The sequence below is a fragment of the Peromyscus eremicus genome, chromosome 1 (assembly GCF_949786415.1).
Source record: "Peromyscus eremicus chromosome 1, PerEre_H2_v1, whole genome shotgun sequence".
NCBI classification, from domain to species: domain Eukaryota; kingdom Metazoa; phylum Chordata; class Mammalia; order Rodentia; family Cricetidae; genus Peromyscus; species Peromyscus eremicus.
This window is the reverse complement of record NC_081416.1, coordinates 28,345,354-28,361,571: the sequence shown is the minus strand read 5'-3', so window position 1 is coordinate 28,361,571 and position 16,218 is coordinate 28,345,354.

Below are 16,218 nucleotides of genomic sequence, written 5' to 3'. Positions count from 1 at the left end.
TGTTACTGTCTTAGAGGAATTTGACTTGATGCAGTGTCTTAAGTTTTGATGTTAAGGTTGATGGATTAAAAAAGAGAGACAATGAGAGAGATGTCAAGGGCACCCTTCCCAGAAATTCTAACTCATTTGGGACCTAAAATTTCCCTGGTGTTGCCAGCATTTCCCTCCTCACCATGTTACTGTGGTCCAGGTAGTCCAGGAACTACGGTCAGAGAAACATTACATTAGCATGAGACACCACCCACAGGGGAGGAAGGCACGGACTGAGAGATAACAGCAGGACTAGGAGATGGTCACATTTTAAGCATTCCAGTGTCATAAGGACTTCGTGAAGAGTATTTGGTGTATTACTAGAGAGTGCCAGGAAAGGGCGTGTGAGCAACCCTGTGTTCATTCTCAGTACTTCACCCCTGCCACCCTACGGGCAGAGCCATTGGACAGCCTTTTGTGGCTTTTGTCTACTGCACTGAAGAACTCATCTACTGCAAAACCAAATATAATAGAACTGCTCCCAGAAGCACACTGAACAGTGCAGAGCCCTGTGGCTGGAGAACCTCGGGGAAGCAGCCGGGAGATGTTCAGGATATCTGGCTTTTGTTTTGTGTTGTTTGCTTTCCAATAGTAATGTCAGACTGAGACTGACATCATTTGTTGGAAAACTCTCTGTAGGAAATTTATGCAAATTAAATGAAATTAATCATAGCCAAGGACAGGTCCTATCTATCTCAGAATTTCAGTCATCTTGGCAAGCAAAAAAAAAAAAAAAAAAAGATGTCATTTAAAAATGGGTTTATTGAACTAAGAACCTTTGAATAGTATTTTTAAAAAAGCAATTTGGAATAAAGGGAAACATTACAACAACAGTACAAGTTAGTGGCTTGTATTTGAGATGAATACTTTCAGATTTTTTTTTTTTTTGGATTTACCAACAGGCAAGTAAAATTATCATCCTGAATTTATGATTTAAAAAATGTGTTTAAATCTAAGCATCTTCCTGACACCTTAAATTTATTTACCAAATGTTTTATATTGCATATTAATTGATTACCATATTTTAAAAGCTCAGAATCACCATATGTTCAAGATGACAATGTTGCTCTCCTGCTAGTAAATCTGTTTATAAGTTTGTGAAATGTCTTTTGAGTACCACAAAATTTAGGATTTATCTTAAAAGCTAGTGACTACTTTGAATTAAATCATGTCCTGCTAGAATAGTTGTGCATTTAGATTTCTTTTTTTTTTTTTTTCTTTTTTTTCAGGGCTGAGGACCGAACCCAGGGCCTTGCGCTTGCTAGGCAAGCGCTCTACCACTGAGCTAAAACCCCAACCCCTAGATTTCTTTATTTACATGTACCAGGTGGCCGACCAGGCACGGACACTGAATCATTCTGCCTAAGAAAAACATGTGAATGAATGCCCATCTAATATCTTGGGTACAGAGATTATGAATCACAAATTTGTGATGCCAGACCAAAGTCCCCTTTCTGTAGTCAATTCTGTCATTCTTGTCTGAGGCCCACTGATTTGCCCCTTCCCTGGATCTCACCAGTAACTTTCAAAGGCTAATGGATTACTACTATCCCTGGAGGACTATGACTGGACTCTGGGCTCCTTGTTTTACTTCCTTCCTCCATCATTGCTCAATTTTATTGCTTCTTCTAGAAGCTTCTGTTTTCTCATGCATAAGATGGAGAGGGAACGGTAGTGAGTACTGTGCTGCATGTTTGTCAAGCATTACCTCACCCTAAGAAGGCTTGGAATTTGAACTCAGGTGTTCTGGCTGTGGGCTACAGGTCTTATGTGTAAGCCCATGTGTCTGTTAAGCTCTGAGCAGGCTCTCTTCATGGCAGTCTGAGGTCACAGTGTTGGTGTTGATTCCATTAGGGAAGGAGGTCTATATTAGCAGTGTCTATTACCATCATGGCGGCTGTCTTGCTATTATTTATGTTAAAGGAGACAGGTAGCACTTTATTAGTTCCTCCTTCGCCTAGAACTCAGCTGGCTCTAGAAGACAATAGAGCAGCAGTTCTCAACTTGTCTTGAAAAGGTCGCTACCCTTTCACAGGGGTCGCATATCAGATATTGACACTACAGTTCATAACAACAGTAAAATTTCAGTTAAGAAGTAGCAACAAAATAATTTTATGGTTGGGGATCACAACGTGAGGAACTGTATTAAGGAAAGGGTCACAGCATTAGGAAGGTTGAGAACCACTGCAATAGAGAGAAAGAAAGAAAATGGTACACTTTGAGTAAAAAGACTGGAAACATGGGGTCCATTCAGAGTAGTCAGCTCATCCATAGCTGAATGCTTGCTGCAAATCTATACCCAGGCTATATTTTGTAAAGATTTCAGTAATACAAAACAGTTTAAAAGAGAGGAAGGACTGAAGTTAAGGCTTTCAGTGAAAAATTGGAAGGTCTTTTGTTTGTTTTTTGTGGGTCTTTCTTTCTTCCTTCCTTCCTTCCTTCCTTCCTTCCTTCCTTCCTTTCTTCCTTCCTTCCTTCTTTCTTTCTTTCTTTTTTTTTCCGAGTCAGGGTTTCTCTGTGTAACTGAAACCTGGCTATTCTGGAACTCACTCTGTAGACCAGGTTGGCCTCGAACTCACAGAGATCCGCCTGCCTTTGCCTCCCAAGTACTGCCACCACCTCCTGGCAGAAGGTCTTTTAAACCCATGAGAGGCTAAAGGAGTCAAGTCTAAAAGAAGGAAACATTGCTACCAGCAGATGTTTGTGTTACACCAAGGAAGAAGTAATCTATGTCAGAACTGTGTCCATGAGAAATAGCTAAATCTTACAAACCATTATCGTTCTCATCATCATCACCAGCATTAGTGTATTAACACAGCAGTTAACAACACCTGCTGCCCTTGCCGAGGACCTGGGTTTGGTTCCTAGCACCCACACAGTGGTTCCCAACCATCTGTAACTCGAGTTCCAGGTGATATAATGCCCTTCTCTGAACCCCTACAGGTACCAGGCATTCACATGGTACAGATACACACATGCAGGAAAACACTCACATACATCAAAATAAAATAAGTAAATCTATTTAAAAAATGTAAACTCTCTCCAAGGATGATGTGTTTAATACTCTTGCTGACTGATCAATTTCAAAGCCCTCTGTGTAGAATGTTAACTTAGGACATACTTGAAGGGATGACATGGGAGCCCGGCGTCCAGTAGGTATATTAACTCCTGTACAGTTGTTAACAGGTAGAGGGGAAAGAAAACCCTCAATAGAAGCTGCTTCTCATGGTTTTGCCTCTTCGTTTCCATTCACATACTTTTATTTCCCCAGACTTTTATTTCATCTTCAGGAAATGTGTTCTTCAGTAGTGTTTTTGGAATTTCTAAGTCTTAGCAACTTTAAAGAATTTTAATATTCAGTTATTAATTGGAAAACCCTAGTTGTACATGCTGTGTTTACCTTCCCCATATTTTGGTACAGATAAGATGTCATCTGGGTCATAGCACATGTCATGTGAGTACTATGGATAAATACCTTACACAATCAAGTGTTCGGTTCTTAGAATCTTTAAAAATGAATACAGTGGCTGTGCCTAGCTTATCCCCCCCCCCCCCAAAGCAGGTTCCCATCTTTAAGAGCACGACTGAGAGGTTCTCCTTTGTGTTTCTGTCATTGAAGGCAGGGGAGTAGCCCTCTCCCTTTATCTAAATCAGATTAGATCATTGCAGCTCAAGGCCTGGGCTATAATAATTTCCTTTATGTATTTCCAATTAAGTAAATTGCACCCTGTTCTTCCTGGAAAATGAACTCTAACCCCGTGGGGCCGGAGAGAGGCAGTTGGTTTGGCTGGTGAGAACTGAGGCAGGTGGTGAGCCCGTCTGTTCCCTCTCTCCTGACAGCAGCTCACATGCTTATCCAGGTCACCGTGGCACTCAGGGAGAAAAGGACACAACCGGGTAAAGATGTCCCCAGCTCTTTCCCGAGAGTGAAGTCTCCAAGGAGAGTTCTCACTGTCTGGTAGATTCCTTTCTGTACTCTGGAAAATACTGCTTTTCTGGATGAAAGTGGGTCAGAACTCTGAGCTTAAGTACATCTCCCTGAAAAAAAAAAAAAAGTATATTTTTAAGAAAAAGATTAAGGGCCAGGCAGCAGTGGCACACACCTTTAATCCCAGCACTCGGGAGGCAGAGCCAGGAGGATCTCTGTGAGTTCGAGGCCAGCCTGGGCTACAGAGTGAGATCCAGGACAGGTACCAAAACTACACAGATACTGAAAGAAAGCAAAAACAGCAACAACAGAAAATTGTGCTGAGTATGTAACTTAGAGAAAATTGTGATGAGTATGTAACTTAGCTGGGGAGAACCTGTCCAGCATGTGAGGCCCTAGATTCTGAACATTCCCTGCCCTTCAGAAGGCAGTGGGGAGGTCAGAGGAGAGGGAAGGGTAGAAAAAGAAGGTGAGGGAAGAAAAAAAAATTAAGACTAAAAGAAGTCACAAAATACCCGCCAGATAATTTCTTCTGTGCATTCTTGTACTATTTGCTCCGTATTTTAAAAGACAGAATCATAGTGCCCTCCAGTCTTTTGGGGGCAGTTGAGACTTAGAGCCAATGAGTCAGGCATCAGGTGGCAAGGGGCTGCTACTGTTGGTTGGAAAAAAGAGCGGCTGGCTGTTCTGAGCACAGTGTGTGAACTGTCATTCAGAGAAGGTTCATGGACGTGGCCACTTTTGTCATAGACCCTCCGGGTAGTTGGCTGCTCATTTCCTTCACTGGGCGGCTGTCAACTGATCCTCTGGGACAGGGGTTAGCTGAACATGTGCACTTCTGGGCACTCACATTCCCAAGTCCTGTGTCAGGATCAGCAAGAAACTGAGGCTCCCTACACCTCTGTAAAAGGTCAGTTTAAGATGAAATGATTGCATTTTCTAGAGGCAGTGTGAGGAAAGGGATTGGGGATAAATGCAAGAAGGCAGAAATTACAGAGCAAAAGTCTTCCAGGGTAAATACCTCATGGCTGTAACTCAGATGTTATCAAATCTGAAGAATGTGGACTGTACTGGGGCCAAGGTTAAGGAGCAAGCTGAGACTAAGTCAAGCACTTCTAATGGATGTTCTGAAACGGCTGTAAGTGTGAGCAGTGCGGCCAGGCCAGGCCATTTGTGAATGAGGTTGTGAACCTGGAGTGGCACATTAAGGACTAACAAGGAGGTGTTAGAACCACGTTTACCCCCAACTTGTGTGACTAGGGGGCTGTTTGCATTGTGTGCTGTGGGCACACTGGAACTTCACTTCGAACAAGTAATTATCTTTTCTTCTTGCATGACATGCACTATTTCTGTGTCGCCTCTGACACTCTGCTTCAGTGTGTTTCTGATTCTCCAAACTGCAGTGTTTGTCTTTAGCCCTTGAAATCATGTCCACCTGCCTTCCCTGAGTTAGTGCTGAGTTCCCTGCTGAAGTGTGAGAGTCAGAACAGACACCCTCAAGCCAGCTCTCCTACTGTGTTAACGTTACATGGATTGCTTCCTTCCAGAAATACTGTTTGCTTATCGTCTTAGCACTTAAGTCGTTTGCCTTCTTCCTTGTTGAGCAATAAATAAATACAAATGGCTTTGATTCCTTCATGAAAGCCGTGCTTCCATTCTCTGATCCCAATTCACAGAGGAAACAACTAAATATTGTAAGTGCCTAAGTACAGAGCCTCAGGCTGACTGATGGCCAGACTCTCTGATAGCTGGAAATCTGGCGCTGGAGAGAGGGCCTGGTTGGTGAAGAGCTTGCCACTCACTCAACTGCTAAGATGTGTGTTAGTATCCCCAGCACACACTTGCAGGCCAGGGTATGGTGGTGTGGGCATGCTTGCAAACACACTTGCAGGCCGGGTGTGGTGATCCAGGCTTGCTTGCCATTCCAGCAGTAGGGAACAGAGACAGGCACATCCTGCTGAGACTGGCTGGCCAGCTGATCTTACTGAATTTGTGAGCTTCGGGTTCAGTGAAGGACCTTGTGCAAAGTAAGCCAGAGAGCAATAGAGGAAGACAACACTACACTAACCTCGGCTTTTTACATATACATACACACCTGCACATAAACATACATGAACAGGTATAGATGCATACACCCCCACCCCCACCACCACACACACATACACACCTACTTTTTATATGAAGTCTTCCTAGTTTTAAATGGTGATAACTGACTTAAAGTTTACTGTAAACCACCAGATTAACTCTCTATGACAAGCAACCAAAGATAGCATTTGGGACTGTAGCTCACTGTAGACCCGAGGGTTGTTATGATACTGATTCTGGAGAAGCCTGAAACGTCAGCATGGGTGAGTTCAATGTCACAGTCTGGGCTACTTTTAGGGGGGCTGAAGGGAGAGAGAGGAAAGGTAGAAGCCAACCAGACAGGCGCTGAGGATAAGGAAAGGAGGGCGAAAATAGGCTTGGGTTTTCGTATTAGCATGGGCATAGTTCCTATGCTTTCCTGAGTTACTGCCTTTGTAGGCTGCTGGTCCAGCTGCCTACACAACCACTCAAAGCAGTCAGCAAGAGAGAAATCTGCCTCTCTCTAAGTCAGTGGCTATCAACCTTCCTAATGCTGTGACCTTTCAATACAGTTCCTCATGTTGTGGTGACCCTCAACCATAAAATTACTTTCCTTGCTACTCCAGGTAATTTTACTACTGTTATGAATCATAATGTAAATATCTGATTATGTAACTCCCCAAAGGGTCACAACCCACAGGTTGAGAACCACTGCTCTATGTAGGTGGAATTTTTCTGTGTTCCAGCAGTTGCTCCAAATAACCACATAGAGACTTAATATTGATTATAAATGCTCGGCTGGTTGCTTAAGCTTGTTTTTAGCTAGCTCTTATAACTCTAATTAACGCATTTCTGTTCATCTGTGTGCTTCCCTGAGGCTCCTTTACGTCATGTATTTCCCATCCTGCTTGCTCTGCACCTCATGGCCTCTCCCCTGAATCCACCCTTCTCCCCAGCATCCTCTCGGCCCCGAAAATCCTGCCCAGCCATCGGCCAATCACCTTTTTACTAACAATGAGAGCAGCAGGTCTTCACAGTGTACAGAAGGATTATTCCACAGCAGCTCTAAGTCCTCTGAGTGTAAGCAAACTAAGATGTTCTTTTCCCTTGTTTTGCCATGGCTCATCCTTATGATACACCTCACCTTCACGTGACTTCAGCTGGCAAGAGGGAGAGGGTGGAGCGTGTCATATACATCTCTCTGAAACAGAAGCTAGCTCACCACGGGTAGTAAGGGGAAAAGGACTCAGATTAAAAACTGTGTTATCACGAATGTTAGGGTGAGAACAGATGTGTTGGGGTTAAGAGAGTGTGGGAACATTAGAGAGGAAACACCGAAGGGCTTGCAGCTGCGAATCATGTAACCAAGCTGGTCATATAAGAGTAAGGGAGGGTTCTGAGCCAGCGTTATTAACAGGCCAGCTGCCTGCTCCGGAGTGCCCTGCCTTGAGAGGCATGTGCAGGACACTGCTGTCCTTGTCACATGTTCTTGCCGCTAATGCAGCCGATTGCAAAAGCTTCTAGAAGCCTCCACTCATTTTAGGAAAGAGACTACCCAGAACACAGACAAGGAGTTCAATATGAGGTAACTGAGGACAACTGTGTCTACATCTTATCGTGGCTACATCTTGGTAGCTGTGAAAGGAGTTAGTTCCATGGTGACACTTCATGCTGGCCTCATAAATGTGAGAACCAAGAACACTGACTAATCAATAGCCTGCAACACCTGCAAGGTCAGTGGGAACAATGCCAGCCAGAGTCAAGAGCTCACGGACGGACGGTCAAGGTCAACAGCTGACAAAGCGGAAGTCAGAGATAGACCTGGGGGAGGGGTGCAGGGAGGGGAGTGATGGGTCGGAACACATGACCTCTTCTGACTGGACCAGGACATGGACAGATGTTACCCCTTAAATAGCCAAACCTGTGATATTATTCCCAGAGTGCTAACCAGTCTGGATAGAAATCACCTCAGTTTTCATCCATTTTCTACAATGAATACTATATCCCCACCCAGACAAAACAGTTTAACTTTTTCCTCTCTCTTGGAAGTCCCTTCCTGCTCTTGGGAATTTTAATTTGCCTCAGTTTCTCATTTTTTTATTAATTTCTTTTAATTTAGAGAATTCTGCATTGCTTTCTCCTACAAGTTTCATATCTTTAATCATCACCAGATTGAGACAACCAACTTGAGCGCCACGATATATCTCAGGTTGACGTTAGTGACCACTGAATTTCTGGGGTCCTAAGTCCCCGGGTTCTGCAAACCCAGGCCAAAGATGTTTTCCTCTCATTCTCATCATCCTCATCATCCTTTTCAGGATTCAAATGTTGACTGCCTTACTTCTGTCCACACTGTGTAGTCGATGACTTGGTGACATGGCCATAAAGGTGGAAAATGTGGGTCTGAGCTGGGTGCTCTGTATCTACTGAAAATGACGTATTTATATCAGAGAGAGAATGGCTTTGGGAGATACTCACCAGCGTGCTGTATTTGCACTGGTGGGCCTCAGTACGGTCAAGCTGGGTGTCTCTTACTGTTTAAATTCTCTCGTTATTTCAACAGGACGCAAACAGCACCAAGGAGAGGCAGCCTTGCATTGACTTTTCCTGAGTTAGACTCTTACGGCTTGCTTTATTTCTGATTGCACTGCAAAGTATAATGAATTTTTGTTTGTTTGCTTGGTTGTCATAGAAAAGCAATACTTAAACTTTTTTGCTCTCTAAAACATTACTAAAGAGTTAAAAGATTTAAGGTTGTTTGTTCACACTATTAAATATTAAAGCAGACAGTAAGAGTATTGAAGTGGAGGGTTTATGAATGGCTTTACCCCTTGGAACTCTCTAAAACACAGTTGTAAGAGATGAATACCAAAAAAGCAAAAATAATGGGGCTTGGGAGATGGCTTGATGGATAAAGCACTTGCCACGAAAGCTTGAGGACTGGGCTCAGATCCTCAGCATCCACGTAAAAGCTGGGCCAGGAAGGTCTTAACTGTAACCCCAGCCCTGGGGAGGTGATAATAGGGAATCCCTTGGGCTTGCTGGCCAGCCTGCATAGCCAACCAGTGAGCTTCACATTCAGGGAGAGATCCCGTCTCAAAAACATGGTGAAGAAGTGGCTAAGGAAGACAGCTGACATTGACCTCTGGCCTCCACACTTGTGGGCAAATATGCACATTTATTCGCACACCCACATGTGTGCTCACCCACACTTATACCAGAAAGCACATGCTGTAGTAATATCATGAAAATAGTGCTGACCTTTAATGCCCCTTGAAAGTATCTCGGGATGCCTGGCCTGTACATTGAGGGCCACCAACCTAGACAGCATACCACTTTGTGGTTTTTTAGCCATTATAAGACCCAGAGCAGGCAACTTCAAAGTATAGGAACTCCAACAGGAACAGTGCCATCAAGCAATGAACAATCGAAAAGATAGGTCAACCAATCTGTGAACATCTTTTATCTTATATTTGGGAAGCATTGATTTCTACCATTGAATAATAAACTTACATGTGAAAGTTCAAAGTGATTATTTTAATTGTGTCAAGCTAATTAATTCTGGTATTTAAGATATATAAACTAAACATTTTATACAAACAGAAATACATTACAAAGAAAGTTTTGTTCATTCAGTTTTGTACACTTACTGCTGTGCCAGCCACCCACATCATTTCTAATTTGGCACACTTATTGCTTTCTATAGAAATGAGAAATGCTGAATAGGTCATGGTCAACCCTCTTTACAGTCAGGCTGCAGGCATGTGACCTAGGCATAACTGATGAACATCAATGTTTCATGCTGTGATATAGAAACTACAGACTCGTAGAAACCCCTCAGGCAACTGCACATACTTTCCACGGCAACATTCATTGTAGGAGTCTCTGGTAGAGAGAGCTGTAACAGAGACAGTAGGGGGGCGTTTTGGTCTACCAGACTTTGAGATTTGGGTGGTGTTCCTGGAAATGCAGTCTCAAAGTCCAATTTCGCCGGACTTCCTGGAAATACATGATCTCTCCATTATTCTTTGAATTCAAGAGTTGGGGCCTTTGCCTGCAACTAAGAATCTTGCATGATATACATTTGTAAGTGCAGTAAGCACAGTTCTTTTCATAGTAGCTTCTGGAAGCTCTTGTATGGAAATCCTGGGCTTCATTCTAAAATGCCTGTTCTTGGTCTTAGAATCTTTGTGGGTGTGTTCTCGTACTCTGCATTTTAATTAATTAATGAAAAACATGGCTTTATAAGTCCAAGGATGCCTTGAACTTGATGTGTAGCTCAGAATGACCTTGAACAGAAATTCTGACCGCCACCTCTCCAGAAGTAATTCTACTTTTACGAAGCCTGATGACTGATTGGTATTTCTTTCTTCCCATGCACCCTCCCCCACTCATTCACATTGTTCTGGCTCTTTCTGTAACTCCCCTTTCCCCATCTTCTTTGGGATGTTTGAGACAGGGTGAGGGTCTCACTTAGCCTAGGCTGGCCTTCAATTTTCTATATTGCTCTCTTTGTAGCTGAAACTGTCTTTGAACTCTAATTCTACTGACTCTACCCCATTAATGCTGAGGAAACAGACGTGTGCAACCACATCAAGCAGGGAGTCTCTTCAACTCTTGAGCGTTGTTGTTTTCTGAGCTCTGAGAAGGGGCAGTTCCCCAGGGAGAGTTGCCTGCGTTCTGCATCAGCCACAGTGTTCGAGTGATCCGCTCACAGCTGTGACGGGTGGCTGTAGCTCTCCAAGGCAGTTTCTCTCCTGAGCATCTTTGTAACTCAGGTGTACCGCTCAGCATTTACTCCAAGGTTAACTGGAGACCAGAGGGAAAAGGCTGGAGCTTAGGAGGCAGAGTCATTTTCTTTGAAGGGATTCTGTGGGCTTGGGGTGAAAAATAATGTTGAGAAGAGACGATTGATCTGATTGGCGCTTTCTGCAATCACAGAATGTTACAACATTCTTAAGAGGCTGTCACCTTCCATGGTTTCCTACGTGAGAAGGTGAATGTCCAGATGTGATGGGGTGACAGGTGGAAAGAGGGTGGAGAGGTTGCCCTACACCGATGTACAAAGGAAAGGCTAGCAATCGATGAGATAGGATTTGAACTTGGGCGTATTCAGGTGGAAATCTAGTTTCCTCAACTGAAAAATAAAGATTCTGAACATTTTAATGTTTATAGAATATTGGCTATGGGATAGGAACTCATTTAATCCTTGTTACAGCCATGCCATTGGTACTATTACTTCTCCATTCAGAGGCCCCAACACTATAGGTTCTCTGTAGTCACACAGCTGGCTGGTTTTCTGTTGCTACATATTCATTTCCTTGAATTTAATGGCTAAAGACAGCCTACAGTCATCTCAGATTTTGTAGGGCATGTGTCTGAGCATGGCTTTACCTACATTCTCTGCATGCTATCCTAAGGCTGCAGTCAAGCTGTTGACCTAGGAAGGACAGACTAGGGATGTGTAACTTGGGTGTTGATGGGTAGAGGCTCAGCTGTGGCTGTGGCTCCTCTTTGAAGTTCTTGTGGGTTTTGGTAGAATTAGCTTTCTTGCAGCTGCAGAACTCTTGACATCTGGATCTCAAAACAAGCGGAGCACCTGCTTCTGTTCAAAGTCTCACTTCCTTTGGTTAAGACCTGAGGGTACCCTGGGTTTTAATTAACTTAATACCAACTGCTTAAGGGGCTTTAATATATCCGCCATAAATCCTCATGTTTGATATGTGATGGGACATAATTATGGGAACACCATTCATTTATCATGTTCAGTAGGCAGAAGACGCATAAGAACAGGTCTTGTCCATTCTCAAGGGGAGGGGACTCCACAAACCATGGTTCACAACGACAGGACTCAAAGAGCTGGCTTATACACCTGCCAAATGCAGCTTTAAGGCTATTCAAACCCAGCCTGGCTCCAGGTGAAGAGTCAGTGGCCTCTGCATTCTTGTTTATAACAACTGTTCTTTTCTTTTTGAAGGAAGTAAGGCTGCTTTATATATAGCCTTGCATAGGATTCTAAATAAACTAGCACAGACCAACTTCATACACTCTGCTAATCAAACGTGAATTCCCTGCATCCCTCCACCTTTGAAGATCAATTTCAAGAACCCATAACCACCCATGGTTTTGTGTTTTCTAGAGAAGAACTCCATACATAGTCTCTTTAGGCACTCTGGTTGGGTAAGGTTTTCAAAGTGTTCATGTTCTTTCGAACTTGGGAATTGAGATGAGTTCTCAGAGAGTAACCTCAGCTTTGCTCTGTGTCTTTGAAACAGATGAAGTGATTGAGAAGAAAGAGGGAGCCAGCACCTTGCCTTTGCAGACGGGACAGCATGGAGCAGCCGTTTACGGTGAACTCACTGGTAAGTCCGGCCAACTGACACTTTGTCTATGGTTGAAAAGCTCCAAAAGAAGAACAGAAAGGACCAAATGTGAAGAAGACCACAAGTACTTCAAGAAGCAGAGCACTTCCCTGAAGGCTTGTAACCCTCTGTGTGGCTGTGTCCTTCGAGGAAGTGACTAATAAAGTCATCTTTGCAAGACAAAAATAGCATTTTACTCACAAATCTGTGAAATTTGAATCTATGTAGCTAGATGCTAGGAGGGAGTGTAAGTCCTTTCGAAAAACACTAGAGGGGATTTCAGGGTGGACATCATGTTGGGTACATCAGTCCCTTTGTCACTCAGCTCCTTTATAGACAGAAGTTGGAGGCTTGCTTTGATACTGAAGCTTAAGGTGCACAGTTTACAAGCCTCTATCCCTGGCCCTCTGTAGAGACGTCTTCAACAGTGTCAATGAAATTAGAAAATTATTCAGAAAACTACAAGAACAGTACTGTACATGTGGATCAAAGCAAGAGTGTGTGGAAGTCTGTTTTTCTTCATTACTTAGTACTTTATTTCTTATTGATAGAATATTTTTAAATGTTTTATTAATTTTTGGAGAATTCCATACATTCATACAATATGTTTTGATCATATTAACTTCCCATTCCTCCTCTAACACTTCTCAGAGCTATGACCCACCCACACTCACTGCCAACTTTGTGTCCTCTCTTTTTTAAAAAAAATATTTTTATTTTATAATTAATTTAATTTTACATATCAGCCATGGATTCCCCTGTCCTCCCTCCTCCCAACCCCCAGCCTTCCCCCCCGCCAGTCCTCCCCCCATTCCCACCTCTTCCAAAGCAAGGTCTCCCCTGGGGAGTCAGCCCAGCCTGGTAGATTCAGTTGAGGCAGGTCCAGTCCCCTCCTCCCTGCACCAAGGCTGAGCAAAGTGTCCCTGCATAGGCCCTAGGTTCCAAAAAGCCAGCTCATGCACTAAGAACAGGTCCCGGTCCCACTGCCTGGATGCCTCCCAAACAGTTCAAGCTAATCAACTGTCTCACTTATCCAGAGGGCCTGGTCCAGTTTCATGGGGGTCTCTCTTTTTTTAATAGTCCACAGAGTTCAATTTGTGCTGCCTGTCAACTCATGGGCACGGGGTGCTAAAGCATGATTGACCTACCAGAGGGCCACACCTTTAAGGAAAACCAAGTTTCTTTCTCCAAGAATCCATCAACTGTCAAGAGCTCCTCAGCTGGAAGTGGGGGCTCATGAGCCCCTCGCCACTCATGTTGGAATGTTGACTGACTTCATCTTGTATAGGTCTTGTGTAGTTGACCAGACTTCCTTTGAGCTCATGAGTGCATCTGTCATGACCAGAAGACATTCTTTTGCACCTCCTTGAACTCTGACTCTTATCTTTCAGCCTCCTCTTCCATTATGGTCCTTAGAAAGCCTGTAATATAAATGTCCCATTTGTGGCTGAGTGCTCCATAGACAATTATTCTCCGCATTTTGACCAGTTGTGAGTTTCTGCATTAACTGCCATCCACTTCACAAATAAACCTATTTGGTTCTGTCTGTATTTAGAGGGCAGTTTAATACTCTGTCTGTTTAGCAAAATAATAGTAGCAGGTCCCATAAGCTCCCAACCATGGGTTCTTGGCTAGTACCAGGTATGTATAGTTGAATAAGACTGTTGATGACCTTTCTCCATCAGCAGCCTGAACAGCACCTTAGCCAAACGGGAGTAACTTCCTGGTCAGTGTTAACTTGATTTCTCCGTGTATTGTGAACAAAGCATGTATTGTCTTCAGCAATAGGGTCTTACTATCAAGATCTAGTGGGAAAACAAGAGCAATGACTATAGCCTGTATTGTGTAGGAGGTCTCCAGAACACCCCTAATAAACAGCTTGAGAGAAGGTGTTATTCACCTGGCACTGGGCTTTTTATCTGACAATCTCTGCCGTCTGGAAGAAGCATTATCCCCTGGATAAGATAACTCTAATTATATCTTTATGAATCTCTCTCTCTCTTTCTCTATTGATAGACAGATATTTAGAACCCTTATAAAATAGGTTTCCATATGGCTTTTACAAACATCCTGAGTGTTAGTTTTCTCTCTCACCCTGTTCTCTGCCCTTGCCCCTCAGCCCCTCCCTACTTAAACCTCTTTTCCCATCATTCTCTTCCCTTTACATCACCTGAGCACTGCTGTCCCTTGCTACCTTAAGATCTTTTTTTAACCCTTCTCATCCCATCTATGACTCCTTTCTAGTTTCCTGGCTTCTACAGGTACTCCAAGTTAAATACACTAGATTTGATGCTAGGATCCACCTATGTCTGAGAACATGCCACATTTGTCTTTCTGGGTCTTGTTTACCTCACTCAGGATAATGTTTCCCAGTCTTATCCATTTATCTGAAATTTTCATAATTTAATTTTTTTCTTTGCAACTGAATAAAATTCCATTGTATATAGGTACCTCATTTTCGTCACCCATTGTTCAGCTGATGGCATCTAGGCTGTTTCTATGTTCTAGCTATTGTAAATAGGGCAATGATGAACGATATGAGCATGTGTCTCTGAAGTAGAAAAGAGAATAGTTTGAGTATATGTCAAGGAGTGATATATCTGGGTCATATAGTAAATCTATTTGTAGTTTTGAGGAACCGCCACACTTAATTCCCATAGTGGCTGCACCAGTTTATACTCTGACCAATAATACATGAAGGTTCCTGCTGTGGGATATCTTTCCATACACTGTGAATATGTGTTGCTACCATTGGTTAATAAAGAAGCTACTATGGCCTATAGCAAGGCAGAATAGAGCCAGGCAGGGAATCCAAGCAGAGAGACAGGGAGACGGTTGGAGTCAGGAGATGCTCCAAGGCACTGCCAGGAGAAGCAAGATGTGAGAGAACAGGTAATTGCCAGGAAGCCACATGGCAAAACAGACTAATTGGAATGGGTTGAGTTAAGTTGTAAGAGCTAGCTAGCAAGAAGTCTGAGCCATAGATCAAACAATTTATAATTAACATAAGCCTCTGTGTGTTTATTGGGGACTGAACTGCTGTAAGACCAGGCGGGACAGAAACTTCTGCCTACAGGTTCTCTTTTTCCTACATCTTTGTCAGTATTTGTTTTCTTTTGTGTTCTATCTTAGCCATTCTGACTAAAGTACAATGAAATCTCAAAGTAGTTTTTATTTGACGGCTAAGGATGGTAGACCCTTCAAAAATAATCCCTGGCCATCTGTACTTCTGAGAACTCTTCACTCAGGTCATTAGCATATTGTTTAATTGGGTTGTTTTATTGATGTTTAGTTTATTGAGTTCTTTCTATATTAGACATACTAATCCTCTACCAGATATATAGTTAGTGAATACTTTTTTTTTTAATGCAATTCTCTTGGCTGCCATTTCAGTCAGTTAACAGATTCCTTAGCAGTATAGAAGCCTTTCAATTGTATGAAGTCCCACCTGTTGATAGTTGATGCTATTTCCTGGGCCACCAGGGTCCTATCAGAAACTTCTTACTTGAGGTTTCAGGTCTAGCACTGGGATCTTCAATCCATTTGCAATTGATTTTTCTTGTGGGGTAAGAAGGATCAAGCTTTATTCTTCTACATGTAGACAGATAACCACTTTCTGTTAAGGATGCTCTTTTCTCTGATGTATATTTTTTTCCCATCTTTGTCAAAAACCAGTGACTATAAGGTGCATGGACTTTTATCTGGGTCCTTGATTCTATTCAATCAATCATGTTGACTGTTTTTAAGCTTTTTTTTTTTTCTACTATAGCTTCGTAGTATAACTTGAAATCAGAAGTGAAGATTCTCCCAGAAGTGTTTCTCTTGATCAGGATT